A 10853-nucleotide genomic window follows, 5' to 3' on the forward strand; every position below is an offset into this window, starting at 1 on the left:
TATTTAAATGGGGAGCAGAGTTTAAGGTGCAAGGCTGGAAGTAGAAGCAAGTGCTTTTGACACCCAAAGGTTACTCTTAAGTAAAGGAGTAAAGAAAGGATAAAGGAATCACTGGTAAGCCACTCATGAATGTTAAGAGAATGATGGGGATCAGAATAAATTTTCTGGAGTTTCTTGAAAGACAAAGACTCTTCAGTGTTGCCACAAAACACTGACCTGTAAATGGATGTTGTGGTTTAGACCCAGTCAGCAATCAGGCACCACCCAGTCACTCAACTCACGCCCCAACCAGCAGGAATGGGGAGTGAATTGAAAGGGCCAAAGCCAGAGAACTAGTGGGTTAAAATAGAGAGTTTCATAGGGAAAGCAAAAGCAGCATACACAAGCAAAGCAAAAGAAGGAATGAATTCACTGCTTCTCACAGGAAGGCAGGCGCTCAGCCATCACCAGGACAGCAGGGCCCCATCGCATGTAGTGGTTACTTGGGAAGACAAAAGCCATCACTCCCAAATGTTCTCCCTTCTTCCTTTCATTTTACATACTGAGCATGAAGTTATACAGTCTAGAATATGCCTTTGGTGTGTTGGGGTCACCTGTCCTGGCTGTGTCCTCTCCAAACCCCTGATGCATCCCCAATGTCTTCACCATCATGGCAGTAAAAAGCAGGAAAGGTGTTGGCTCTGCATAAGCCCTGCTCAGCAATAACAAAAAACATCTCTATATTACCACCCCTGTGTTCAGAACAAATCTAAAACACAGCCCTGTACTAGACACTGTGAAGAAATTTAACTCTCCCCCAGCCAAAACCAGCACAGTGGAAGAAGGACTGAGCCCATAAAGTTGGAAAGCATGCTATTTTCAGCTGAGAGTTTTTTTTACTCTCTCCTATGGATACATCTGCAAGACAGAATTAATTCTAAACTAGCACAGCCTTTTTCCCCACTCCCTAAAGCACCATGTCACTTGTCTAAGCTCCAAAATTCTTATTTCATGCAAAATAAAGTAGTTTCGATTTGCCTATGTTTATCACTAAAAGTTTTGATGTACTTTTCCATGGATTTAAATAACAGGATACAGCATACTTGCTAAGACAAAAAGGGACAGGGCATGGGTAACTGGCACAAGCAGACACACACAATTGTCCCCTCAGAGTTGTACAATTTGCATCTCATGTGCGTCTCTGCTGTTCTAACACAAAGATTATCTTCAGTGACCAAACTGTACAACTGTTTGCACAGCAACAATGTACACAGATTATTTTTAGTTCAAACATGTGGCACTACTCATTGTGCAGCTGCTTTCATGCATTAATGCATTGGGATACAAAATCTTAATTGCAAGAGCCCAAATTAATTGCAAGCAATGAGACATTTTGGACTGAAAACCCCTTTTGGCTACACTGGAATTGAGTTGTTGATTTTCAAGCTACAAGAGATATGAATCATGGAAAATATTTCATTCTTAACCCCTCAAAGTACCCAATATTCCTATACTAATGCAAAATACAGCTATGTGTTGGCTTAGAAATGACAACTTCTCTGCCAAAGGTTAATTCAGACTATTCATCCAAGATTAGTTGCAAGTTTTTAAAACTGTAAATAAATTCTTGTTCTTAAACAGCACAGGTTTTCAAAGCAGGGAGTATAACCCACAGCCTATAAAAGGAAAAGATTTAAAGCAGAAATGGGACATTTGACTTCTGCATATTTGGAACATTTACTCACCCTCTTGGTTGTATGGAATAAGTTAGACTGGTGGCTTTTCTTCAGCTCTTTAGCATAAGTACACTTATTGAATAGAGCCTTAATGTTTTTTGGGATGATTTAGAATTGAGTCCTGCACCTTTTACAGGCAACTGCAGAACTCCGCTTCAGGAGGGATAAGGTCCAAGATTGGAAGCACTTGAAGACAGAGAGTCTAACTTTTTCTCCTGTTTGAACACTGGTGGGCATCTTTCACATTCATAATACAATATATTAATGAACACATAATTGGAGAATTTTAGTCTCATTCTATTAGATACAGAGAGCTCTGCAAAATTTAAGTTGCTTTTAGCTGTAAATTCAGGGAAAAAATCTAAGCTATAAAAGTACTGTCTCAGGACTTACAGAAAGTAGTAATTATAGGACCTAGGTCTCAGATAGAAGGAATTTTGGAAGATTTGGCTATAACACTTCAAAACACTGATGCTATTGAATCACCTCCTACTGTCCCTTTGCTACAGAAAGCTACTCACATAAAAACAAACTTCTGTCTTACATAGTTTGATCTTAGCATGCATTTACATTCACAGTCAGTTTAAGTCTATTATTTACATTGCCAATTACCATATTAAAATAAGCATGTGCAGTGTTGTCCTGAAGAGAAAAAAAGATAATTCAGGTCACTAAACTCTCACAAAAAGCCGCACACACGCCTACCAGAGAACTTAGTGTAATTTCACATCTAATTTCCACATTTTCCTCCCAGCCCTGAAATTTCTGTGGAGATTGCATGAGGCAGAATAAAATTTTAATCCTAGTTGGATTGTAAACAAATGTGGTTTTAACAGGTTCATCTCTAACTCAAGTAGTCAGAAACTTATTATTTACAATTTGATGCAAGTTTAAAATTTGGGTCAATATAATAATATAATTTTTGATGTCACCAGAGGAAATTTCTTAAGGGTGAGAGCATTTTGAGGCAATGGTGAATCAAGGTTTGGTGAGTACACAGGCATTAAGTAACCTACGCTGCAATTCAGTCTGTGGGCCAAGGCATTCCTGCTGCTGGGTGCATCCTTTGACTTGAATGATTTTCCAGTGAGAGTTTGGATAGACCCTTGTATTCCCTCAAAAACCAGGTTGCATTTTACCATTACACATGGCTGGGATCTTGAAGAGTCTCGTGCTGTGTGCAAGCAGTCAGGAGCACATTTGTAGCTCCTGAAGCCCCTCTGGCACTAACTGTGCTTCCATTTGACTCATCTGAATTCACTGCACAGGAGCTGAGCGCTCACATGCAGCTCAAATGGACAATTACTCTGATCTCTCACAGCTGGACTTTAGTCAGTAACACCTTGGTGAACATAAAGTCTGAATGTTGGCACTGATCAATTAACTGCACAGTGTCCTCCAGAGAGGGAAATCTGTTGTTTCTGTAACAGAACTCCAGTGGAGAGCCTGATGCCAGACTACAGTTTTCTTGAAAGTGCCTGTCAGGAATACCTTTCTTTTCCTGAGTCTGTTTCTCAGTAGGCATTCATTATTACTCAGCAAATACCAAACAACAAGCAGCTTTCAGACAAGGAGTTCAGTTTAGAGGGTCAACAGACAATCTTTTTTTGTTGTTCCCTCCAGCAGCCCTAATTTTTCATCTGACAGCCAAATTAAAAGCCGTCTGGAGAAGAATAAATTTCTGTTCCAGCACTTGTAAATCAGAAATTGGAGTGTAAAACCTATGTGTGGCTATAATCAAGAATTCTTAACTTTTCCATTTAGCTTTTTTATACTATTTGGAGAGAATAGGTGACACTCATGAATTTCAAAATCCAAATGCTCACTTGAAGGTCACAGCAATCATGTCCCTTACTGTACTGAACAGTATGAACAAGACTAGTTACAAGATGGATTCTTTGAGTTATCTTATGGAAAGTATTCATCTGTTGAGCTTCATTTGGTACTCATATGAAGCAGTTCTGAAGTCCACTGCAAATGACTTAAACAGGTAAGATTTTCTGTGACACTGCAAAGAGCACAGCATCTTACCACATACAAAGCTTTTGTCAGATCAATGAAAGAAGAAGAGGAAAATGCTGCATTTACAGCCCTGTCTCCTTACATGCCTTCTTATCCTAGGAATATGTTCCCTTTTCTAGTTATTTCTATTTCTGTATTCTATAAGCTCTTATTAACATTGGTGAAATTTGGTTTTGAGCTTTCCTCAATGCACACTTATTCACATTTAATAGCACATATTGAAATTATATTCTGTTAGTTATTTGGTACTGACTGTAAAAGTTTTTGGCACAAAACACAGCTAACAAGAGATCTGCTGGTACTCTAATCCATAAATATGCTTTAAATGGAAAACTATAAAAATCCTCTTTTCTCCCTCAGTATTACAGATATGGTGGGACTATTTAACTTGGATGCTATTCTTCTGTCTCCTCTTACCTGAAAGAATTTGAAGCAGGAAAAAAAAAAAAAAGCTGTTGGACTTTTTCAAATATTTCTTTACTTTAAAAGTTTTTGATGCATTTAACAACAATTAAGCAGCTGTCCTCACAGTTACCTTGTGAGGTCTACCTTAGCCCATGACTACCTGCTATCTATACAGAAATAATTAGCAGTTGTGGTTGTGTGTCTTAGATCCTGCTTTACCCCAGCTAATTTTCCTCCCCTGCTTTCCTTGGGTTATATAATTTAAGCAAGATTTCTTACTCCCCTGTATAAAAAGTGAGAGCTTGAATTAGAGGTACTGTGATAATGTAAGCCATAACAGAGAAACAGGGATCACAAGGAGAGCTTTACAGTTGAATGATCTGATTTGTCAGCATTTCTTCGGTACATCCAGGATGTCCTAAAGCACAAGGCATGGTAATATACAGACACAGCTACACCAAGTGATATAAAAATCATTAGCAAAAGGAATCTTCATGACCAGTTATTGTGTTAATGTTACCTAAATGTGCAGCAAATAATCAATTCCACGGTTAAATTTGTGTTTTGTGAGTCAGCTAAGGTAGCTCAAGACAGGACTCAAACAGATAATGCTTATTCAATTCTTTTGTAGTAATTATTTTTTGCCCAATTCTAACTTACTTGCATGATGTTACATAACAAGAGGTTATTCTGTTAGTAGTTCTCTCTCCATTTTTAAGTAGGTGAAAGTAGTACAATCTCTAACATTTCTGAATAAAAAAGCCTTTTATCTAATAATCACCCAAATATTAAGAATAGAACGCAATACTTTTCTAGACCTGGGTTATCTATATTTTTCATTTTTTTAGTAGCTGTTCCTTGACAGACCTGCAATGTGCTTCACAGCTTGGAAACACAAAGTATTAGGTCTCCATGGTTGAACTGTGTCAAACAGAATCCAAGTGGGACTGAACTGTGCAACATAAGAAGAAAACTCTGGAGCATTTTTTGTACTCTACACAAAATTATTTTTATTTCTAAAGGTACAAAGTTTCTCAAATGAGCTTTGCTCATACAGCTGCTCCTTCAGTGCTATGTTACATTTTATTGCTTGACACTTCTATACATTTACAAGCTTCATCAATCACTTACCTTCCTGTATTCTTCATTATCCATTTATTCTCTCCAATTAACAGATTTCACACACAATTACGTACGAATTCCTTTTCATTTGGCTACACATCCAGCAGACAACTGCTATGTATTTTCTGTTTCACTCCAGATGGCAAGTACACTCTAAAGAATGGAAAGCAATAGGATTTGAGAAAAAAACTACTCCCTCATATGTCCAAATTGAGTGGAAGTGGTTAAAGTTGTAACTCCAGCAGAGAAACCTGTCCCAAGCAAGACTGGGACAGGCTCCAGGGAGGGGAGCAGGGGTATGGGCAAACTGACTTCAGAGATTACAGAGCTTTGACTTAACAAGCTGAGCAAGAACTGGTTACTGCTAATAAATATCCCAGATATGTGCATCTCTTATGCAATTGTATATTTAAATGCAGATTTAGACACTTTCTTCTACTACCTGCCATACAGAAAAATGTAATTGTGTCTGTTGTGGGGAATGGAGTGCCGTATTTAATAATATTTGGGGAAAAAAGCCTACCTCTAAGGACTCTACCTTGCCCGAGGATCCTCATCCTCAACTACACGCATCTATGCTGGTACATTATGTTACTGAGCTGACAAAGCAGAAACTGGGATAGTATAGGATGTCACCATATTGTACTCAGATTACGAGCAAGGCAGACTTTCCAAATGAAGATGCTGAATCAGACCTGGAAAAAACTGAATTTATCAGGTCTGTTCTGATAAAAAGCCTAAGATTAAAACCTGTATGTTTGTATATTGGCTTGAGGAAGTTGCAGCATATGTCCAGAGCTAACTATGCAGAAGTACTGCAGTCCATCATTTTTAATCTTCCTTCAAATCTTTTAACAGGAGAGTTTTTGAAAAATTCATAACTTATGGTGCAGCATCCTGAAGAAATTTGCATCACTCACCATCATTTTCCTCTGATTTTGAAATGTCTGGTAAATTAACTTTCCATTAATTTTCCTTGCTCATGTTCACAATCTTTACCACTGCTTGGGTTATCTTTGCTGATAAAAGAATGGAATCTTGCAGTACATTTCAAAGACATGTAAAAAAATCAGTTCTCCTATAGCAACCATATTTCATTTAGAACTTGTCATTCTGCAAATCTGAAGATATGACATAGCACGCTCAAATCCATCCATGACACCCTCTCCTAATGATAACCTGATCAGAAATGTCTACAAAACCACCCCTACAACCACTGTCCTATAAACTGCAACAGTTGGCAGCTGCTGCTGCATGGAGCCTGCATTTCTCACCCTTACAGAACCTTAATGACCCTTTCTTTCATTTCTAATCCTGCATCTGCTACTTAATAACATGGGGCTTGGCAAGGGGGGGTGATTATTTAGGTACCCTCTGCAAGTACATTCAGTAACACAGAACACAGTCTGTGATCCAAAATAAGGATTTTGCCAGTTCTCATTGTTACCAACATTCTGTGCTGTGCTTTACATTATTATGCGACCCAAAATATTTAGATCGTACTCCCCACAAAGAAGTTTCCCTGCACTAGGCACTTTTTTTTTCTGAAAAACAAGCATAGACTTATAATAAGAGATGATATTTTTTAAAAATCAGCTTCATTCATTGAAAGTTGCATTAGAAACACAAAAACAAAAGAGATCATTTTTTTCCCTCTGTTTCCCACTCCTTTCAGTTTCAGCTTTAGCTGGTCGATACACAGGATTCTGGAGTACACTTCCCAGGGCTAAAACAAAGGAAAGGAAATGAGCTTGTATTGCCAATCATTGAGATTAAAAGCTTTTTTTGTCTTTAGTGGGACATCAGGTGAGGGGCAACGCATTTTTACCATAATTCCAGAAGGCTTCATGCAATAGACTCCAAGCTTGTTGGCTTTTTCCAAGGGCAATAATAATGTCAGTTGTTTTCCCTTTACTGCTGAGATATTTTTCACAAGAAGCTGATTTTCCTGCCCTGTTCTTCTACATCTCATCCTCCTTTTCACAAACAGGCTTCCAATTACAGTGACTCTCAGAACCATGAAATATGGTCCATCCACCTTTCAAGCTTGTCCTTTTTCTCTCTCAGTTCCAGGGTCTATATATCTCTTCACAGTCATAAGAAATTCTTACAGCAGAGACTGCTTAGACAGGTCTTTTTTTCTTAGGCTTCTTTCTTGAAACAAAATCTAATTGGTTTTCCATTTTGAAAAACATTTTAACAACTTCAAATCTGATGTGAAATCTCCAACACAGTTTTATGGTGAAAGACTCTCTAGTCACAGTAGATCAAAACCTAACTTACAAAATCCCATATCATAAATGCTAATTGAATTCTGGTTCTGATATATAGCAATATCCTTACTAAAGATCTCTGAAGCTCTTATTTTCACTCATGCTGATGATTCTACTCAAAGTTATCAATGGAGAACATGGCAGCAGTCCCTCATCAGCTTCAACAGAAAGAGTTCTCAATTCAGGTTAAGAACTAGATTTGAATTTTCCTGTTAGCCACCTGCTGAGGGGTTCATGTTTATATAGAAAATGTCTTTCAATACTCGTTCACCTCTACAGGTACCTTTTGGGAATTACTTGCTTGCAATGTAACATCAGTGGAAATCCAGGCTGAGTAAAATGAATAACTCAAAACTTCAAACAAGGAAGGGATTCTAACAGATCCATGTCTTGGAGAGATTCATGAATATTTTCCAGTAGAATTGAAGTATGCAGTGAATCCAGCCTAACATGTCTGTCAGAAGCCTTCAACCAATTTTACCGCTTAATCTGTATCAGAATGCACATACAGCTTTCCCTGCCACAGCACTATCCTTCAACAGATGTCAAGGCTCAGGTCCTCAGCACATGCTATCTATTTCTATCTCATGGGATCTGATCCTACCATGCTGGCACCACAGACCTTAAAGAAGACCCTGGAAGACCAGGGCACTTGCAACATGCCATCTAAGCACAGAGGAGCTGCTAATGCCCCGTAGTTCAGGATACCTTGAACACACTTCAGGCCACATCTGTGAAAGTCCTGATGAGACTCATGAGTGAGGTGTACTCTGCTTTTCTGGGATGTTCCTCATACCCAGACTCATAAAAGAGAAAGATAACAAGGAATATATACAGCCTGGTATTTAAGACTCTAGCTGGAATATGACAATGTGAACTCATTTCTCTATTTCATATAGATTTTGATTTTCACTGCAGAGAGCAGATTTTACCAAGTTAGAAAAATAAAATAAATGCTTTTTGACATGCAAACTGGCTAAATTGACATTATTATATTCAGAGACACAGAAACAGGATAGTCATGGGAATACACAGAGGAAAATTATCTCTCACCAGTTTTGCAGCCTTAAGACTCCCTTTAGTACTATGTTCTTATGTAAAAGCAAACAATATCCCTTTATATAAAAATACAGTAGTAAAATCTTGTTCTCAATCTTCCCACCCTGCCTCAATGTTTGCATTGCTCAGAGTATTGAGTGCCTGATGTCCAAAAGACCAGATATTAATATCCCTTTTCTGTGTATGTGTTTGGCCCTGTGGGGTCCTTAAAGCAGAAAAAATCCTGGATCCTCATCAAACCTTACAGAGCAATTCTTTAGACTGACTACAAAATATGCTCCAGTACCCTCAAGATGAAGGATGAGCTATCAACATTGTTTCTATGGGATGTGGTCCTTTTTTAACGCTGCAGAAGTCTGGCTCAAAGGATTTCAGTGCTGTACTTACCTATACTACAGCAGATCTGACTCTCTTTTATCAGTTATCCAACTAAAGCAAGCACAGACGATATATTTGGATGTACCAAAGTATTTGCCTAATCCTGTTAACACAATTCTACACACATGAAACTGTGCTGTGGACTCTCATAATGTCATTTTATATAAAAACATTTATATAGAGAGGACATAATTTATGCAAAATCAGAATGCTTTTACATGAACATAAATCTCTACAAAATTTGAATTCAAAACTTAAAAGATTAAAAATTTTTCACCACAGAAACCATCATCCTTCCCTCCAAGAAATGAGGGCAGTTTTTTGTTTGGGCTGTTTGGAACAGCTTGTCTATAAAGCTTTTTCCAAGTTTCCTAGAAACTTTACCATGCAGGTGGTCACATCTCCTGTAGATAAAAGGTCTAACATTACTAAGGATGAGTGAGGACAAACAAGTGTGATGCAGTAACTCCCCAGATAACCCTAGTTTAAGGCAATTTAAAAAGCAGAATCCTTTGCTACAGCCACCACCTCTGCATGCCTTGGTTCTTTCAGCAACAGGTCAACATAGCTACCTCATCACCTACCAGAAACTCAGTTTCTTTCTGCTCTTTCTCTTCCATTTAATAAACCAAGAAACAAACAACCCACTGTCTCCCAAAACAGAAAGGTTTTTCCTGCTCATTTTGATAGTGTGAGGTCTACTTTCTGTGATGGTGTAGTAACAAGGGAAGATGCAAAGCTTAGCTGTTTGGGTATTTCATTTTGTTTCAATACAAACATTTGTAAACCTTTCTTTTCCCAGCAACCTCATGCCATTTCAAAAAAGACACAGTTCTCAAGTCATCTTCTTAATCTGACTAAAGGTTTATGGTTACCCCAAAAAAATGAATATGCAATATTTTTAATACTCATCTTTACCTCAAACTGCTTGCCATGATGGTTGTCTTTTACTGCAGAATATAATTGTGAAAGGAATGCTCACAATAAACCAGAGTTCTTATCCTGAACTGTAACCAATGCCCAAAGCATGCCACGAATAAGAAAACTGCAAGATAGGAAGAAATATAAGTCAAAATCTAATATAAATGCTAATGTACTTGTGTACTAAAAAAATCTAGCAAAAGCTGAAATAAAAGATGTGCCTTCATTTCTAGACCAGAAGTCCAAATAGTTGCTTATTGCTTTTAGACATGAAGTGACCCTACAAAATAAAATATTTTACTCCCTGTGCCCCATTTCTCTTCATTGTATAATTAACTTTTATATTAGACTGGGGTGATGCATGCAGAACTTATAAAATCTAATATTTGCCAAATATTAATTGCGTGTAATTTAACTGTCAAAAAACTAGAATCAGGATGTGTTATGTGCATACTTTTGGCAGCTTAACCACCTAAGAGCTAAAAAAGAGAAAAGAAGCTGGTAAGCACATGAGGAGAATGGAACCAATTACAACTGTTTGCTCAAGGTAAGAATTTCTAAATCACCTCCATTTTTTAAAACAGTCATTTAAATATGCAATATCCAATCTGGAAGGCAAAAAGTTCTCAGAAAGGAGCACAAGTAGACAGCTGTTTAAGGACACTCAAGAAATCTATTTTAGCTAAACCAAAGCAAACCGTTTAGTCTGCTTTCCCATTTAACCCCATCAGACCACCATTTTCTCTCTCTTTTTTATTTCCGTTTAAATTATCTTTGTTTTACTTTCTTTCAGTTCAAATAAAAGATTGTCAAAGAAAATTTATGATTTTCTGTAGGTTTTACAGACTGCAAAAAAATTCTAAGGTATTCTTCTCAGGAGGAATCTTTTCAAAATGAAGCAGTAGATAATTCTTTCCAGGTTTATATTTTGCTAATCCTTGATGAAACCAGATAAAAT

General features: G+C 37.6%; 2 long non-coding RNA genes across 2 annotated transcripts in view; one reads left to right on the top strand and one right to left on the bottom strand.

Annotated features, from left to right (window-relative positions):
* LOC140683961 (uncharacterized) overlaps positions 1–10853 on the top strand; it is an 18151-nt gene continuing 7298 nt past the window's right edge. The window contains exons 1-2 of the long non-coding RNA XR_012055669.1: positions 1–1944; positions 10359–10442. This is a non-coding gene — a long non-coding RNA (uncharacterized lncRNA). The remainder of the gene's footprint in view (positions 1945–10358; positions 10443–10853) is intronic.
* LOC121469896 (uncharacterized) overlaps positions 4321–10853 on the bottom strand; it is a 27390-nt gene continuing 20857 nt past the window's right edge. Inside the window, exon 3 of the long non-coding RNA XR_012055670.1 lies at positions 4321–5417. This is a non-coding gene — a long non-coding RNA (uncharacterized lncRNA). The remainder of the gene's footprint in view (positions 5418–10853) is intronic.

Source organism: Taeniopygia guttata, chromosome 4 (assembly GCF_048771995.1).
Source record: "Taeniopygia guttata chromosome 4, bTaeGut7.mat, whole genome shotgun sequence".
NCBI lineage: Eukaryota > Metazoa > Chordata > Aves > Passeriformes > Estrildidae > Taeniopygia > Taeniopygia guttata.